The following is a 20,358-nucleotide window of genomic DNA, read 5'->3' on the forward strand; positions in this document are numbered from 1 at the left end:
GAATGTAAATTGGTACAGCCACCGTGGAAACAGTAAGGAGGTTCCTCCAAAAATTAAAAATAGAACTACCATATGACCTATTAATTCCACTACTAGTATTAACCAAAGAAAATGAAAACACTAATTTGATGAGATATATGCACCCCTATGTTTATTACAGTATTATTTACAATAGCTGAGATCTAGAAGCAACCTAAGTGTCTACAGACAGATGAACAGATAAGGAATCTCTCTCTCTCTCTCTCTCTCTCTCTCTCTCTCTCTCTCTCTCACACACACACACACACACACACACACACACACACACACACACTATGCAGCCATAAAAATGACGAGGCTGTGCCAGTTGCAACAACATGGACGGACCCAGAAGGTATTATGATAAGTGAAATAAGTAAACTGAGAAAGACAAATACCATATGATTTCACTCATATGTGCAATCTAAAAAACAAATGAATAAACAAAAATAGACCTATAAATACAGAGGACAAACCGATAGTTGCTAGAAGGAAAGGGGTGCGGGGGGTAGGGGCAAAATGAATGATGGGGACTGGGAGATGCAAGCCTCCAGTAATGGAATGAGTAAGTCACGAGAACAAAGAACACAGCATAGGGGATATAGTTAATGGTACTATAGTAGCATTGTATGGTGACAGATAGGAGTTACACTGTGGTGAGCATAGTAAGGTATAAGAGAAATTGAATCGCTATGTTGCGCATCTGAAACGAATGTAACCTTATGCGTCAAATATGTTCAAATAGAAATTAAAAACAACAACAACTCATCTCTGGTGTGATGAGAAGTAGAAAAGGTTCTTTTGGTTTAGGAGCTTAAAAGAGGAGAAGCATCCATAAGTTACTCTAAGGGAGAACATAAGGGAACGGCAAGGAAAAAAGAGGGTCTCCATCCTGACTCTAAGTGGAGCATGGTTTGCATACCCAGGAAGTGTCAGAGGTGGGGACCAGGACAAGGACTACCTGCAGGGCCACTGGGACAATGTCCTGAAAGAGTCGCAAGCCTACAGTGCCCATGCCCTTACTGTGACCAGGATAGCTGAGTCATTAGGACCGCCTGTCCCTCTGCCACTGTGGATGTGTCACTCATGTGTGCCCCCATATCCTTACTCACTATGCATCCGGCTACCATGTGAGGTAAGACCCCAGCAACCACCCACTTGAGTCTTAGTGACGGGGACTGTTACTTCTCCAAGGTTGACCCGGTGAGTTCAACAGGGGGGTTGTGATAAGGGCAAAGGAACAGAGCTGGGGGCTCTCACACAGTATTACAGATGCTTGCTTGGGTACATGTGTGCTGGGGATGAGGAGCAGAACGGGCATTCTGACGGAGTCTGTATCAAGCCTTCCTTCCATGTGTTAACTCTGCTAGGCTATAACACAGCTTCCAGGAGAAGTTCTAAAGGTCTGTTGGTGGTAGGGGTACCATTAGCCAGTCTAAGATCACCCACAGAAAGGTTAAGGGCAATTGACAATAGCTGAAAAAATCTCTGTAAATCACTCCCTTTTCACCCATATTGCCCAAAGCTCATTGTTTTTCATGTGGACTTTCAGCAATGACAGTAACGAAATAACCAACAGCTCCTGTGTGCAGTAAGCCACTTCTTCTCAATTGAATTTGGAGTTGGTAATTTCATTTCATTTCAGTACTTATCCAGCTCCTGTTTAGTTATCAAGATCGAAGGAGACATTCTTATGTAGACCGAGGGTAGATGAAACTTACAAACTGTAAACATATCAAGTTAAGGTAATTTTTTAGAAAAACAGGAGAGCAACTAATTTCTAGCATGACAATAAATTTATTCTAGCTGGTGGAGCTCTATTTGTATTTCTGAACATCTCAAATTTTTCAGAAGCCCTCATGAGGTAGATAATCCACAGGCAAACAGTGAAGTGTTATTTCCAGATGATTTGCACACTTGGTACTTTTCCTGACTTCTTACAGCATTCCCACCATCTGGCATATATACACCAGCAGCTCCTGGGTGGACACAAGGCTCGCAAGGGAAAGGCTGGTTTAAAAGTGGTTTGTACCAGGGGCCCCTGGGTGGCTCAGTTGGTTAAGCATCCGACTTCGGCTCAGGTCATGATCTCACCATTTGTGGGTTTGAACCTTGTGTAGGGCTCTGTGCTGACAGCTCAGAGCCTGGAGCCTGCTTTAGATTCTGTCTGTCTGTCTGTCTGTCTGTCTTTCTCTCTCTCTCTCTCTGCCCCTCCTCCACTCACGCGCTCACTCTCTCTCTCTCTTAAAAATAAGTAAACATTAAACAAATTTAAAAATTTTTTAAAGTGGTTTGTACTAATGATGGATTGAATTCCTGGCTTCACGCTGGTCTCTACTGCCTGTTTTGTGTCACTGCAGACAGAAAAGGGTAAAGCTTGGGCTCTGGAGTCAGTTCGTCCAGGCTCTGCCATTAGAAAACTATGAGATCTTGGACACGTTACTTAACCCTCTCTAAACTGCAGGATTTCTCAATTCTCAAAGCAAATCATAACAGTACCCACTTAACAGGACTGTGAGGGGAAATGAGATCATTAACGGACACTGCATTTAACTGGGCTTCAGCTCAATAAATGTTAGCTATCACAATAAAAATATGTAAATATTATTAGAATTCTCAAGGAAGCAAAAGGGAGAGGGAAGGAAAAGAGGAGAGAGAATGCCTTTAAAGTTGTATTATCAATCTGATGGAGACTGAAGGGGAGACTGAAGAAGGAAAGGAGGAAGAAAACTGGAAGAAATGGAAAGGGGGATGGAGAGAGAAGAATATCTCCGGTTATGATTCCTTGAGTCCAAATCTTTCCACAATCATTGCATAGATAAATCCCCAAAGGCTTGGGAATGATAAGGGATCTGAGGGTCTGCATTCACAAAGTCATTGTGACTACAAAACAGCAGCACTAGTCTATCACATGAGGAAGTGTTAAGTCTTGAGTACACTTTGGTCAAGACAGAACATCCAACTTTCTATTATTCCTCTGGTACAAAGAAGTGCCTTTGTAATTGTAGGGCAGGTCTAAGATGCTTTTGTATTCTGGACAAGTAATCCTCAAAGTGGAGAGGAATGCACTCAAGGAGGTATCCAGAATGATCCACTGGGGTGTGGGAAGAAAACATCAGAACCTCTATTTTTGTTCACTTTTTAACCCATCCTTTAAACATTTCTAATTTTTGTTTATATGTTATAAAACATTTACTAAAATACCTAGTATGTTTGTAATATATAAATAAATTTATAATATACACACACACACACACACACACACACACACACACACACAAATATTAGAGGCTCATGATTAAGTCTTTGGAGAAACATGACCAAACATTTGGAGAAAATTGTTATGGTGCACTAGGCATGTTTCAAATACTTAGCATGACTTCACATACACACAAGGATATCACCTCTTCCCTGTCCTTTATAACAGTGGGCTGTTGTAACCAGAAAAAAAATGGTCTTGGTTATCAGTCCAAAGAGAGAAGTATTTTGCCAAATAAGAAGATTTTTTATTCCCTTAAACTCTATTATTTGGGCAATAATTTAATCTTAAATACCCCAGCGCTCCTGTAGTCATGCTAACAACCTATCTCAGGTTTTCCCTCTTGCCTAGAATCATGCTAAATATGACTTCATCACCACTCCTCCCTGCTTTCTAGAAAGTTTTAAAAACAGTCTTCTAATTCTGCAGAAATTATGAAACTGACCTAAATTAATAACTGTTGGAGTCGATGCCAGGGCCAAAGACTGTGTGACCTCAATATCAGAACACCAGTCTCCTCATTTCCCTTTCTTGTTTACACTCTTGGTGCCCAGGGAATAAATAGCAATGGCAGGAAGATGTCTGTGAGATCCTGGTCAGTGCCAAGGACATCACCAGCTCAGCAAGTGTCTTCAAAGTAAATGTTTTAATTGTTGTTCGAGTAACAGGTTGCGACTGTTACCTTTGCTCTCAATAAAGCCCCGAGGAAAATTCAACCTACATGGTTCAGAGCAGAAGGACAAAATCAATGGAGTCAACAATACCGATGGAAGAAATACTGTATTACCTATCCTGCAACCGCCACCCCCCTATTTTGGGTAACCACTTCACAATCAGACCCCCCGCCCCCGCCCCAATCAAGTCTTCATGGATCTTCACTCAGTGTGCCCCATCCATGGTGCATATGACCCAAGCAAAGTCAGATACTTATTGGAAATCTTTTTTTTTTTTTTTTTTTTTTTTTTTTTTTTTCAACGTTTATTTATTTTTGGGACAGAGAGAGACAGAGCATGAACGGGGGAGGGACAGAGAGAGAGGGAGACACAGAATCGGAAACAGGCTCCAGGCTCTGAGCCATCAGCCCAGAGCCTGACGCGGGGCTCGAACTCACGGACCGTGAGATCGTGACCTGGCTGAAGTCGGACGCTTAACCGACTGCGCCACCCAGGCGCCCCTGGAAATCTTGAATAGACTGAAGCAAGCGCAGGAAAGTAGTGGGAGCTGAGTTATTCAGATAGAGGCACCCTGAAGAGCCTGCATATTAGTTCTTGCTGGCTTGATGCTTAAAGTTGCCAAGATTTCTGACCATCTCTGAGAGATGGCAAAAATGGCCTCAGATTCTTCTTTCCTCTCTCCAGGCTCTTGGGCAGTCCCTTTCCATGTGGACTCTGAGCTGGAACATGGGATTCATTTTAGTCAGGATCAAATACACCACAAATGGAAACTTGAAAAGTGCTTGTGTGACGGTGCTTGCCCTCTTTTGCTGTACTTGGAACCCCAAGACCATGATGCAGTGAGTCTGCAGGGGGATAAATGACCATGTGGAGGAGATGCAAGGCACCCTAGCCAACCAGGCAGTGACTGCAGACCCATGAGTGAGCTCCTATGGTGAACAGCTTAGCCTGGCACAGACTAGGAATTGCTCAAGCTTGCCCGGACTGTGGATGTGCAGAATCTTGAGCTAAACAAATGATTGTTGGGGAGCTGGGTATGCGTGTGTGTCAGGGAGCGGGGGGCTAATTTTCAATGTGGTTTTTATGTAGCACAGTAAAAGCTGATACACCAACTTCCTGGAGTTTGAGTTTTCAGCTTTTCTTCTAATTCTGTAAACTATCATATCCTTAGAATGAATTCATTTTACTTAAAGTTAGTAAAGTTGGCTTCTGTTGCTTGCAATCGAAATTATTTTAGTAGCCAGGTAGGAGACAAATGACCAGATCTTTGTAGGAAACATGGCAAATATAAATTTCTAGAAACTTCCAAACTTGTCTGTTTTTTCTTTTAATGTTTACTTATTTATTTTGAGAAAAGAGACAGCATGAGTGTGTGGGGGGGTGGGGGGCAGAGAGAGAGAGAGAGAGAGAGTGAGAGAGAATCCCAAACGGGCTCCACACTGTCAGTGCAGAGCCCCACACAGGGCTCAATCTCACGAACTGCGAGATCATGACCTCGGCCAAAATCAAGGGTCAGATGCTTAACAAACTGGGCCACCCAGGTGCCCCCAAACTTGTCTGGTTTTTGAGCAAAACTATTTTGTTGCTCCTCTCCATTCTCCCTTATTCTTTTCACAAGGAAATAGAATAGTATTCTTACTGTTGAAATAATATAAGACACACTTCAAACTCTAAGTTTAGAGGGGAGGAATTTTGAGACTCTTATTTGAAGAGCTGTCATCTTTGGTCTGGGTCACCCTAGACATAAACAGGTGGGAAGAAGTTAGGCTCTGACTGCATTGTCAAGTGGTCTGTGGACTGTGGCTCTAGCCTGGTTCATATCCCGGCTACTCTACCTATTAACATGGTGACCTTGGGCAAGTTACTTAAATGTAGTAGGCTTTAGTTCCCTCCACTGTAAAATGGAGATAATAATAATATTTACCTCTTAAGTGTGGTAAGGACTGAGTTAATACAGGTAAAGTTTACACAGCAAACATTACATAAATATTTGGTATTATTATTATAATGATTATTCCTTAGAGTCTAGGTTCCCTTGGGGAACATCTTGGAAAAAGACATTTGGTATTGTGCGAGCTTGGAAAAAGCCATGGAAGAGAAGGCTTTACTGCTAGTCCTGGCTCTGCCACAAACCTGCTATGGTCTTGGGCAAGGCTCTTTGTGCCATTTCCCTCCCCATCTGTAACATGGGATAATCATAATCCCTGTTCTAGTTTGGAAGCAAATATGAAGTAACACACATGAACATGTTTCTAAACATTCAAAAGTGCTCAATTGCTATTTGGTAAGGTCTATGATTATTATTCAGATAATGAGGTGGTTTTAGGTTCCAAATAAGTCCTACAATTTCTCATGCCATTTGAGTAGGTGCTAGGTGGAGAGTTATTGCATTTAGACAGAGAAAGAGAAATGCAAAAAGCAATCTTGGCATAAAGAGTTATTTACAGATATACCAAAACCTGTGTGGTGAGGGGTACCTGGGTGGGTCAGTCAGTTAAGCATCCAGCTCTTGATTTGGTTTCAGGTCATGATCTCGGGGTGGTGGGATTGAGCCCTACATGGGACTCCGCACTGGCCGTGGAGCCTGCTTAAGATTCTCTCTCTCCCTCTGCCCTGCCTGGCTCATGCTATCTCAAACAAATTAATTAATTAAATTAAATAAATAACAGGAAAAAAACCCTGTATGTTGAGAGGCTTGATTACATATCAGATCAAAGAGGTCACAGCCTAGGGGTGCCTGGGTGGCTCAGCCAGTTAAGCGTGTGACTTTGGCTCAGCTCATGATCTCACAAGCTCAGGTCAGGATCTCACAGTTTGTGAGTACAAAGCCCACATGGGGCTCTCTGCTCTCAGTATAGAGCCCACTTTGGATCCTCTGTCCCCCTCTCTCTCTGCCCCTCCCCCATGCATTCTCTCTCTCTCTCTCTCTCTCTCTCTCAAAAATAAACATTAAAAAAAAAAAGAGGTCATAGCCTTTTCAAAACTGTCCCAGAGACCATCAGTATTTCTGAGGAAATAAATGGCATCAAGTAACCTGAGAGTAGGGAAAGTGGAAGACCAAAAACACACTCATACCTTTCTACATCCTGAAGTGACAGATGCCGCCTAATCAACTTCTTCCCCACCTGTCCACAGGACCAGGGTTGAGTGTTCTTTGCCTTAGCGGGGGACACCTCGGGATTTAAGGCCCAGTGAATCCAAGGCACTCATATGTGAATTCATGTTAAAGCACACTGGTTTTTTGAATTGTTCCAGTCACCAAGTTCTAATATAACTAACAATTTGTTTCTGTAATATAAAGATTAACTTTTTTTGGATAATTTTAAGGAACAAGTTATATTTTAGAAAATTTGGATGGTGCAGAAACCCATACCATCAAAAGCACCTGAATCTGGCTGCCACCGGAGGTAAGTGACATCACATTCTAGTGTTTCCTTCAAGTTGTCTCACTGTGCAAGTACACATTCATGAACACACACCTATCTGAAAGTCAGGAGTATTCTGCATATACGGTTTTAGAACCTACTTTTGTTGTTGTTGTTGTTGTTAATATTCGCACATCAGAGTTTTCATGGGACAACACTGAAAACAGGCAGTGTGGAAGACAGTACGTGCCAGGAGCTGTTGGCAGTAGCTGACCACGCTGTTAGGACGAGCATGATGGATGCTAAACGGGTTTGGAGGGCAGTTTGTATTAATTCCAGTATATACATGTAGTGTCTGGCTGCCTTGGTGGGGACATGCAGGGGACGTGAAGGGTCATGAGAAACTGAGATGCTGGATAAAGGGTGATCGATGCTGATAATTTGCTTCATGAAGTAAATGTGACTCCCACTGACATTTAGAGTCAGGGACTTCAGTAGACAGAGATGAGGTCATGGGATCAGGGCTTCTATTTTCAAATCTAAAGCTTGCCTGGCTGTGACATGCTGAAATGTTGACAAACATGCTGCCTTCCAGTCTTTAAAAATAGTAACCTTTGTTTCCCACACTGAGGGCATTTCCTAAGTGTCAGATCGAGTGTCCTCTGCAGCTGGACACACAGCAGATTGGTATGTGTGGCTACCTGTTGCCCTGTCTTCGCATAAATGAGAGAAGTCAAGTGGAGGACATAAAGGCAGAATCATCCGCCTACTTCAAAGCATGAAACTTGGTGACTTTATAGGGCAGGTTGCACAACATAAAACAGAGGTTTGCTTCCTCAAAGACTTTTCAACAGCATGCACTATAGAGCAAAGGAATTTCTGCCCTATCTTCAAGAGCAGACTGGGGCAAATACACGAGTCAGCATTTGATAAAGGTTGTTAGCAAATAAAGAATAAATGGTCCCAAAAATATTTAGAGAGGATGAAGTATTCTATCTAACACCTTAAGATTTCTGGTTAAGAATAAGAGGAGTATGGTTAAGAATAAGAGAAGATAAGCACAAACTGTCTTCAGAAATCAGGGCAAAATTGAGCCATGGAAAGAGATCTTTATGGTGTTAGTTTTTCTTTAAAGTATTTCATTTGGGATTGGATTGTCTAACCCCACATGGCCCTTGGTGACTTCTGGAATGTGTCTAGAGTTCTCTGGTGACTTGAGGAGCAGACTTGAGGTTTTACGGCAAGAGAGGGAGCTGGAAGGAGAGAGGAAGAATAACCTACCACTGCCCCTATGTTCAAGACAACAGCAGTGGCTTGGCTGACGCTCCCCAATCGTGTACCGTATGCCAGATGCCCTGCTAGAACTGTATGGAAACTTTTAACTTGATCCTGGAACACTATATAACATAGATCCTACCTTCTCCCATTTTTATTGATGGGGACACTGAAGCACAGAGGTTAGATGACTTGACAAAAGTCACAGACCAGTAAGTGGTGCAGCTAGAATCTGAACCCAGGAGGTCAGAGCTCACGACCTTCAGCTTGACCACTCTCGTGTACAGCAGCACTAGGATTGCAGCTCATCGTCTATAGAACTAGCTAATCTCGAGCAAGTTACTCAATTTCTAAGTCTTAGTTTCCTCACTTTTAAAAAGGATAATAAAAATAAGCTGATCTATCTATCACAATAGGGTTGTGAGAACCAAACGAGACATTTGCATGTCACTTGTAAAATATGACAAGCTACACATTTTTTTAAAAGCTTATTTATTTATCTATCTATTTACTTACTTATTTTGAGACAGAGAGAAAGAGGGGGAGAGAAAGAGAGAGAGAGAGAGAGAGAGAGAGAGAGAGAGAGAATCCCAAGCAGGCTGAGCACTGTCAGTGCAGAGCCTAATGCGGGGCTCAAACTCATGACCTGTGAGATCATGACCTGAGCCAAAATCAGGAGTCGGATGCTTAACTGACTGAGCCACCCAGGTACCCCATGGCATGCTACACATTTTAAATTACTTTCATTATTACTGATGAAAGAAGAGAAAGAGGGCACTTATTTCTTCATTTTGAGGTTTGTTTTGTTTGTCTTGTTTTTGCTTAGTATGAACATTTTAATTTTAATAATCAACATAAAGCAATGGAAATAACAAATATTCACTGGTAGGCACATTAGGTATTGAGAAAAAGCAGGAAACATTCCTGTATCAGGAACCTGTGACTAGAAAGAAAAAAAAATTGTGATTATTTTGACCAGGCAGTGACTTAGAATGGCTTTGTGGGGGGCGGGGGGTGGGTGGTGCTCTGCATCTCCAGTGATAAAAGCCTGTTCTAACTGCCGGCAGGCAAGTGACTCTTACTTCCCGGAAGTGGAATGAACTTTCAAGGACTTGTGGCTCTCCAGATAATGACTTCCAGTTCCATGAAAACAAAGCACAGCAGCTGGAAATAACAGCCTGTCTGTTATTATCTAGTCCCTATTCCATATCTTAGAGCTATCATTCTCAGTCTGGTCTCACAGAGGCTTCTCCAGCTCCAGGATTCCAAATCCCCAACTGTTGTGGATAGACATAAATGCCAGAACTTAAAACCAAGGTTAGAAGGGCACCTGGGTGGCTCAGTCAGTTGAGCATCTGACTTTGGCTCAGGTCATGATCTCATGGTTCGAGGGTTCAAGCCCCACATTAGGCTTTGCACTGACAGGGCAGAGCCTGCTTCAGATTCTCTGTCTTCCTCTCTCTCTGCCTCTCTGCTGCTTATGCTCACTCTCTCTCTCTCTCAAAAATAAACAAATATTACAAAAAAAGTTTAGAAAGAATTACCTTTGAGCAAAATCACTCTGGAATCAGACCAACCTGCTGGAAGTCATTAAATGCTCAAGCAGGGCTAAAGTCCCTGATCTACACTTTTGCCAGAGCACACACAGGCATGATCTCTTTGTGTTTATTTTCCCACTCTGGCTACTACATTACAGTCTTTTGAACTTAATTGTGCTGGGAACTTCATCTAGGAACCCTAAGTTGGGAAAGCGGAAAAAATGAACATCTTCAGAAATTAAGTAATAGAAAGATCAACAAAGAAGAGTTTAGTCATCTACCGTTAAATTAAAAGGTGACTTGGGTATAATTTCAGAAAGAATTGATAGGAATGGGTCTAAAGTCTACTAATCTGTAATCTCACTAATTACACCAAAGGTTAAAAACTTCCTTCTAACACAAGCAGTTCATGTTCACTGAAGAAAATTTAGAAGATACAGGCAAGCGAAAAAAATAATAAAAAGCATCCAAAGTCCCACTTTTACCATCAAAATAAGAGACATCTGTACTATTATAAAGGTTGATGAAGGGGAAACTGAAAATAACATAGTTAACTGTAGGACTCAGGTGGGAATCATGGGACACAAAACTGTACTAGGACCTGGTGGTCACCTTACAATATGTGCCTGGACTTCTGTCCTCTTAGGCAAGTCCTCTGAACCTCCTTGGAATATTACAGAAGTTATTTACACATGCATACAATAATGTGTTGTATAAGAATATTTTGTGAGACCATTTCAATAAATGAAGAAGATTTAATACCCATTTATGATAAAAACTTTCAGCATACTAGAAATGGAAGACAAATTCCTCAATCTGTTAAAGGGTGTATATATAAGAAAAAACTCAGCTAATATTATAATGATGAAATATTGAATGTTTTCTCCCAATTTCACTGCTTCTATTCAATACTGTAGTGGAGTGCATATGCATGGCAACAAGGTAAGGAAAGGAAATGAAAAGCAAAATAAAGAGTTAAAACTCTTCATAGGTGGCATGATTATGTACTCAGCAAATCCAAAAATATCAACAAAATCATAGAAGTAATGAGTGAATACAGCAAGGTCTCAGGATACGAAATCATTACCTAAAAACAAATTGTATGTCTAAATACTAGTAACAAATGAATGGAAAATTTTATCTTATATTATTATTATTATGTGTATTTTTTAAGTAGGGTTCACACCCATCGCAGAGCCCAATGTGGGGCTTGAACTCATGACCCTGAAATCAAGATCTGAGCTGAGATCAAGAGTAAGACACTTAACTTACTGAGCCACCCAGGCATGCTTGGAAAATGAAATTTTAAAAATTATGATTTACAATATGATAAAAATATCAAATACACAGAAGTAAATGTAATAAAAGATACAGAAGCTCTCTATACTTGAAAACCATGGAACACTGCTGAGTGACATTAAAGAAGGCGTAAATAATGGAGAGATTTCATGTTAATGGATTTGAAAAGTCAAAGTATAAGATGGAAAAATTTGTGAAACTGAATTATAGAGTCAATGCAATTCCAATCAAAATCCCCAGACTTTTTTTTTTTCCCTTTGGTAGAAATGGATAAGCTGTCAATTTTTATTAAAGCCTATCAGGAGCGCCTGGGTGGCTCAGTCGGTTAAGTGGCCGACTTCGGCTCAGGTCATGATCTCACGGTCCGTGAGTTTGAGCCCCGCGTCGGGCTCTGTGCTGACAGTTCAGAGCCTGGAGCCTGTTTCAGATTCTGTGTCTCCCTCTCTCTGACCCTCCCCCGTTCATGCTCTGTCTCTCTCTGTCTCAAAAATAAATAAACGTTAAAAAAAAATTTTTTTTTTTTAAAAAAGCCTGTCAATAGCCAAGATAATCTTGAAGAAGAAAATTCTGGAGGGCTTACATTACTAAATTTTAAGATTTACTGTAAACACTCAGTAATTAAGACAGCATGATAGGAAAGACAAATAGGTTAATGGAACAGAATAGAGAGTCTAGAAGTAGACCCAAACATATACAGTCATTTGGGTTTTGACAAAAGTGCCAAAGAATTGAACGGGAAAGTTCTTTTCAATAAAATGTTCTAGAGCAACTAGACATACATATGGAAAAAAAAAATTGACCTTAATCTCTTCCTCTCTCTATATATACTAAAATTAAACTGAGAAAGATCACAGATCTATATGAGAGCCAAAACTATAACACTTCTACAAGAAAACATAAAAAACCCACCTCATGACCTGTGGTAAGCAATGACTTCTGAGGACAAAGAAAGCACTACCATGAAAGAAAAAAAAAATAATTGATTTTGTCAATTTATCTATTTTTCTTTTTCATTTTTTTAAATTTTGTGTTTTTAATTTATACCCAAGTTGGTTAGCATATAGTGCAGCAATGATTTCAGGAGTAGATTCCTTAATGCCCCTTACCCATTTAGCCCATCCCCCCTCCCACAACCCCTCTAGTAACCCTCTGTTTTTCTCCATATTTAAGAGTTTCTTATGTTTTGTCCCCCTCCCTGTTTTTATCTTATTTTTGCTTCCCTTCCCTTGTGTTCATCTGTTCTGTGTCTTAAAGTCCTCATGTGAGTGAAGTCATATGCTATTTGTCTTTCTCTGACTAATTTCGCTTAGCGTAATACCCTCTAGTTCTATCCATGTAGTTGCAAATGGCAAGATTTCATTCTTTTTGATTGACGAATAATACTCCATTGTATACATATACTGCATCTTCTTTATCCATTCATCCATTGATGGACATTGGGCTCTTTCCATACTTTGGCTATTGTTGATTTTCTTAAATCAATTTATTTATCAAGATATCACTTAAAAAGGGGCGCCTGGGTGGCGCAGTCGGTTAAGCGTCCGACTTCAGCTCAGGTCACGATCTCACAGATCTCGTGGTCCGTGAGTTCGAGCCCCGCGTCAGGCTCTGGGCTGATGGCTCAGAGCCTGGAGCCTGCTTCCGATTCTGTGTCTCCTTCTCTCTCTGCCCCTCCCCCCTTCATGCTCTGTCTCTCTCTGTCTCAAAAATAAATAAAAACGTTAAAAAAAAAATTAAAAAAAAAAAAAGATATCACTTAAAAAGTAAAAAGGCAAGCTACTGAAAAGAGACATATTCAGAATACCTAAAGAATCCTCACAAATCAATAATAAAAAGAGAAATAACCCCCCAAAAACCCAGGCCCTTCATAAAAGAAGCTATATGAATGGCCACGGAGCACATGATAAGGTTATTAGACATCAAGGATGTGTAAATTAAACTACAATGAGATACCACACATCCACTAGAATGGCTAAAACTGGAAAGCATGATAATATCAAGTGTTACAGGATGAAGAACAACTAGAACTCTCTTATGTTGTTGGTTAGAGTATAAAGTTGTAAAATCACTTGGAAAAATGGTTTAGCAGCCTCTAATAAATTTACACATTCATCTAACATATGATTCAGCAATTCCACTCCCATGTTTGTATACAAGAGAAGTGAGAAATATGTCCACAGATAGATTTGTTCAAGAATGTTCAGCAACTTTATTCATTAAAGAACTGGAAACACCCCAAATATCCATCAATAAGAGAAGGGATAAGCAAATTGCATCATATTAATATAATAGAGGACTACAGTTATGATAAACCTAAATATTTAGACATGCAGCAACATGATAAATCTTAAAACCACTACCTGAATCTCAAAAGTCACTAGCACACCATCACTTACCCTGGTTCATTGATTCATCTAATCTCACACCAACCCTTCAAAGTAGATACTATTATCCATCAGTTTTAATAATGAAAAAGATTCACAGAGGAAAACTAAATACCCAAGATTGTATTTACTCATTCATTAGTTCATTCAAGATTTACTGAGCACATACGGTTTACTAACAGGTGGTGTGTCACATGCTAAGGATATAATGTTAGCAAAATTAGACACAAGATTTAAACTCAGTCCTTCCACTACACAACACTGCCAGGCACTGCAACAGGTCCTACATTTAAAAAAAAAAAAATGTGTAAGACACTGTCATTGCAATTATGATACAATACAAAGTGTTCTCATAGGTTTATGCAAAGTGCTGTGTGATCCCAAAATGAAAAATGACTGATAATTCTGCCTGAGTTGGCTGAAGCCAAACTGGCAAAAGGGCGGGCATTTCAGCTGATAATATAACAGCAGATAGAATGCTTTCAGGCACTGAGGAAGAGTGGAAAGAGTGTAAGATTTGGCACTAAGTCCACCTGGTTGGGATGCTGGCTCAGTACTGATATTTGTGAAATGTGAGTAACTATTCAGAAACTTGAGGGGTGGTTGTGAATACCTAAGGATCTAAGCACATGCAGAAGAAACTCAATTTATAGTAGCTTTTAGTGTTTGAACAAATAACTGGTGTTACTCATACTGCCAACATACATCTCCTATTGTAAATTGTGTGTCAATCTCCAGAAAGCCTTACCTCTCAAAACAAGAACATGATTGACTTTCTAGGCTTGAAAAGCTTAAGATTAGACCCCAAACCCATAGTGATTTGCTGGCTTTGATCTCCCTCCTCGTTTGAACATGACTTGTGCCCAATATACACCATGAGACTTGGGATTAAGTAGAGTTGGCTATCTTAGTTTGAGTGGCTTATACAGGGTTAGAAGCCAAGACCCAAAAACACTTGGACTAGTGGGAATAGCAGTCACTCTGCATTGTTCCTTTTTGTACAAAACCACTCAGAACATGTACTTTATCACTGTCTCCTCTGTGCCCAGCTCACAGCAATGGTCACTTTAATCTGCATGAGATACCCCTATCGGTGTACAGATTTCTAGAACAGAGGCTAGTGGTAAGAAATCAATTAATCTGAGAGAGACAGCCTACTAAGGGAAGACCAAAATGGCAGAATTTTCTCAATACATAAAGGCTCTTCCTGTGGCACCTGCATCCAAGATTTTAATATAGATCATGAAATAGGCTCAGTATCCCTTCCGATGGCACAGCAGGCTAGCGCTGCTGAATATTAAGGCATTTACAAAACAAGAGCTCAGAAGTTGTTTGCAAGGCTGAGTGGCTCTTTATTGACATATCCAGTCAAGGTAGAATAATTACAGCAAGAGTGACCATGGCACCAACCTCTCCTAACCACATAGGTTTATATGTGCACAGTTGACTGATGAACTGACTCAGAAGGGTGTTTACATTATTTAATCATCAGAGCAAACACTGCAAACAGCTCGACAATGAGCATGGCACGTGGGAGACAACAGGCTTGCTCTGTGGCAGCCACAAGCAGGCTGTGGATGATGTTAGGCAAATTATTTAAGTTCTTCAAGCCTCAGGTCCCTCACCTATAAAATGGAATAATGATGCCCTGCAAGATGCCGTGAGAGTTACAGATAATGTAGGCAAGTGCCTGGCATAATTCTTTGCATGTGCCAGACACCTAATAAGTGGTTATTCTTGTTATCATAATTAACCTAAGGCGTGGCTCTCTATAATTTGGGGGGAGCCAAGGAAAAGATACGTGCTACGAGTTGACTGCTTTTGTTGGATAGAGGCCATGTTCAATGGCTTTTAGCCTGCTTACACGGGGTGAATTTCAGGGAAGGGTTTGCATGTGATGGGGAGGGGGGTGTGCAAATGAGAACATGTACTGGGTGAGTGGAGGGTAACAGGACAAAGAAGGGAGAGAAGGGGGAAAAACGACTTTCAGAAAAAGAACTTGTATCTTATTACTAGACTATAAGCTATTTGAAGGCAAGGCCTATCTTTCATTTTATGTTACTTTTTACCCTGTTTTTATTCATTCCTACAAACTCCATCAGACTCTACCACAACACCTGACACCCAGGAGACACTCGGTAAATGTTTACTGATACACACCTGGATCAGACACTGACTCTCGCTCGCAGGTGTGGCTCTGACTAAGCAGGAAAAGGAAATGGACAGTGGTGGTGTGGGACAACTGTCCAGCAGTGATTCTGATAAGCAGAAGTGCCCTTTGTCCCAGCAGCTGAGTCACCGCGCTTTCACACTGACACACTGTGACAGGTTCCACTCACAACACCAATAATGACATGAGGTCATTCCCTCAACAAAGCAATAAGCCCCAAACAAAGGCTCCAAATCTTAACACAGGAAAGGTCTGTCCCAGTCAGTCACCTTCTATCCCAGTTAGCACATCAGATACATGATATATTTGTCCCATCCTGGACTAGGCGTCCTACACACACCGCATTCAATAATCCTCCTGACAACCCTATGGAAGGTGTTAGGTATAGTTTGCAGGTGAAGAAAATGAAATTCACAGGGGTTAAGTACCTTGCCTAAGGTCAAATGTCAACCAGGTTCAAAATCCTATAGGACAACACACATACTGAAAGGCGTACATATCAAAAATTTTTATATTCATGTAAGCAGTTCCAGCTGAAGAAACAAGTCCCCTCGCACCGCTTTCTTATCACACCCACTCCAAGGGCAGCCACTCTTCTGACTTCTCACAACTCTCTGAGTTTTGCCTGGAATACTCTAACATATTGTAATTTCTCCTTCCATTGAATTCTTCGATTTTTCTTATCTGTAATTTCCTAATACCCTCTTATAGTGTCAGTTATTTGTTCTTTTACATACCTTGTCTTTCTAATTACTATTGTTATAAGCTCCTCGAGGCCAAGGGTTTATACTTCTTTGCATTCCCCTGGTGCGTCCTGCATGAAGAAATGACTCCACAATATATGTACCTAACAGTTAACTTTTGCTTTCTGTGTACCTGGCACTGTTGTAAGCATTTTACCCGGATTATCTCATTTAATCCTTCTAACAGTCCAATGAGGTAGGTACTGCAATTGCCTCCCTTTTACAAATAACAATGCTGAGGCACAAAGCAGCAGCTTGCTCAAGGTCAAACAGTCAGAGAGAGACAGTCAGGATTCAAACCCAGGCATTGTTATTCCAGGGCATGTGTCAATGGGAGGGCTTTCATTATTCTCTTCTCTTTTTCTAACATTTTTATTCAAATATAAAACACCCGTAGAAAAAAGACAACATAAATCACACATTTAAAGTTCAATGCATTCTGAACGTGGGGAGAGCTTGTCTGAACTGGGCACTTGGATTCAGCGCCTTCATTTCCCACATGAAAGAAACGTACATGGATTCCCTGGATGCTGAAAAGCTATTACAATGCTCCTATGATAAAAACCACCAGATCAGGGCCTGTAGGTTTCTCTATCATCTTACCAAGTGCAGAAAGAATCATCTTGATGTCACAAACCAATTGGCTACTTGTCCCTTCACCAGGTTCCTTGGGCCAAAATCAGTCATCACATCTCAAGCTGTGATGATAAAAGTTGTATTGAGAAGAATGTTATCAACCAAACCAGGAACCCTAGAGGATAGGAGACTCTGGCTGAGAGCACATGGCAGTGCCTTCCTTGTGGTGAAGACTGGGATTAAGATCTGTGGGAACAGAGCAGCACCCCCAGTTGTCTGGGGGCACAGCCAACTACTGTGTCAACAACAGCCCCGCAGGCAACACACATATGGAACATAAGAGTAACCTGGCTTCAGGCATGCGTATTCCCAAGTCTCTGCTCTATGTTCTGCCATGGAAAAACAATGGGAATGCCCAGCAACTGAATATCTACCTCATCAAATGCCAGACCCTAGAAGCTTCTTCCCACTAATAGTGGGATCATTTTTTGTCTCCTAATCTAATTATAGAAAGATAAACTATCTGTGACTTTCAAAATGACAAGCACCTTTTTTTTCTCCCTGCTTTGAATCTTCACTCATCTGATGCAAGAACCCTCTAACTCAGAAGAACTGTTTCAAATAAAGCATCAATGCAGATATCTTCAAAAAAATAAAAAAATAAATACAATTCAATGGGTTTTTACAAAGTAAAGACACCTAGATAACTCACACCCAGATCAAGAGACAGAACATGGTCTGCACCCCAGAAGGCCCCTTAGCGCCCCATTCTAGACACTAACTGCACCCTCCCAGGGTGTCCACTAACCTGCCTCTTCACACCATATATTCATTTACTTACTGTTGAATTTTATATAAATGACATCATATAGTATGTCCTCTGTATATCCGTGAAATTCATCCACTTTGTTGCATATGGTGTGTTACTTTGCATTTCTATATTGTACTTTCTATATTGAAGTGTGTGGGTGTGACATGGATTTATCCATTCTGGCTGATGGACAGTTGATAGATTCCAAACTTAATTAACTGTAGCCAATGCTTCTGTGAATATTTTTATACATGCTTTTTGGCACATACATGCGTGGGTTTTTCTTGGGTACCTAACCAGGTATGGAACTGATATGACATTGGGTATGCAAAGTGATCATACCCACTTACACTCCCATCTCCAGCGACTGAGAGTTCTTTTTGCTCTAAATCCTTGTCAACATTTGATATTGTCTAGTTTTTCATTTTAGCTATAACGGTAGGTGCATGATGATAGGTACTGTGGCTTTAATTGGGCTTTCGCTGATGCCTAATGAATTTGTGCATGTACTGGTCATTTGGATATCCTCTTCTGCAAGTACCTTTTCAAGGCTTTTTTTCCATTGGGTGGTCTGCTGCTTTATAGAAGTTGATGTGTAGAAGTTCCTTATACATTCTGGATAGGAGTTCTCAGTCAGGTATGTATGTATTGCAAGTATCTTCTCTCGTGATGTAGCTTGCTTTTAACTCTCTCACCTACTGATAAACAGTTGTAACTTTAATGTAGTCTAGTTGATCAATTTTTTCCTTTACAGTTAGTACTTTCTGAGTGTTGTTTAAAATGTGCTTTTTAGGGGCTGCTTTATTAGAGACTGACTGGTGGGGCTGCCAGGCAAGGTCCCCAGTCTCCCTGAAGCCACATGTGCTAAGCTAAGCCACTGCAAAGCTCTTTCTCTGGAATTTTACTCTTTAGGAAAATAAAAATGAAACTGAAAATGGCTGTTATTCATTCATCAAGATGACAGCACTGGAAGAAGCCACCTGCAAGTCCTCACTAGAGACCCAAATTCTGTTCTACCCCCGCTCTTCCTGAGTATGGCTTTTCAGCTTGATTTCTCAGTTTTTCCTTCAATTCTGTGAGCACACCTTTCCCCTCACCCCTCCATGTCCTTCCAATAAACTCTCCTTTAAAAAAAATTTCTGGGACACCTGGGTGGCTTGGTGGGTTAAGCATCCAACTCTTGATTTCGGCTCACATCACAATCTCACAGTTTGTGAGACTGAGCCCTGCGTTGGGCTCTGTACTGACAACACAGAGCCTGCTTGGGAGTCTCTCTCTCCCTCTCAAAATAAATAAATAAACTTAAAAAATACTTTAAAAAACTTAACAATTTCTAGTTAGCCAGAGTCTATTTACTGTTGCTTACAATCAAAGAATTCTACTGATTCCTTCTTTCATTCTCTCTATATTGACATTACCTATTCATGTGGCACTAACCACAAAAGTATAGCTTGATCAGTTACACTGTGCAAATAAGAAATTTCATCTTCTTGAAACTCAGTCCTCAATTCTTTCATGACCATAGTGTGATTTTTCTTTTCTTTTTATGTTTACTTATTTACTTTGAGAGGGAGAGAGAGAGAACAGGTGGGGGAGGAGCAGAGAGAGGGACAGAGAGAACCTCTGTGCTGTCAGTGCAGAGCCTGACACGGGGCTCGATCCCATGAACCATGAGATCATAACCCCAGCTGATATCAATATCAAGAGTTGGATGCCCAACCAACTGAGCCACCCAGGTGCCCCAGTGCAGTACCATTTTCAAAAACTATGAGCTTTCTGACATCCCAGAGATGGTTCTGCTGTGACACTTACATCAGGAAAAACAATGGCAGTTTCAACTCATTGGCTCCTAGAGAAATGAAGAAGGGGAAATCTAGCTAAATCTGGACATTCTCAAAAAAAAAAAAAACCCAGACAATAAAAAGGTATAACTGAGAGAGCATTAACTACCTTCAACAAAGTATCAGGCAAAGATTGTTCTGCAGCTGTGCCTAAGTCTAATTACTATCTTTTCTTCACTGATAGCTATAATAATGAGCATTGATAATATAAGTAGAAGAGCAAACAATACTTTGTAGAATATTATTTAAATGAGAACTTCTAAAAATCAAATTATCCTAAGTAGGAAGCATGGGGGAAGGGGGTGGCAATCTGCAGAAGCACTGTTATAACTGGAAGAGTGTTTGGGGAACCAGCTCAATAATCATGCACCCGGACCCTTTATGTTTCACAAAATCAGACCACAG

General features: G+C 40.8%; 1 protein-coding gene and 1 pseudogene across 5 annotated transcripts in view; one reads left to right on the top strand and one right to left on the bottom strand.

Annotated features, from left to right (window-relative positions):
• The window catches only part of STON2 (stonin 2), a 146,168-nt gene that overhangs the window by 17,603 nt on the left and 108,207 nt on the right, over window positions 1–20,358 (bottom strand). The window lies entirely within an intron of this gene.
• LOC132670160 (gametocyte-specific factor 1 pseudogene) lies at window positions 17,185–17,774 on the top strand (annotated as a pseudogene).

The sequence above is a fragment of the Panthera onca genome, chromosome B3 (genome assembly GCF_046562875.1).
Source record: "Panthera onca isolate mPanOnc1 chromosome B3, mPanOnc1 haplotype 2, whole genome shotgun sequence".
NCBI lineage: Eukaryota > Metazoa > Chordata > Mammalia > Carnivora > Felidae > Panthera > Panthera onca.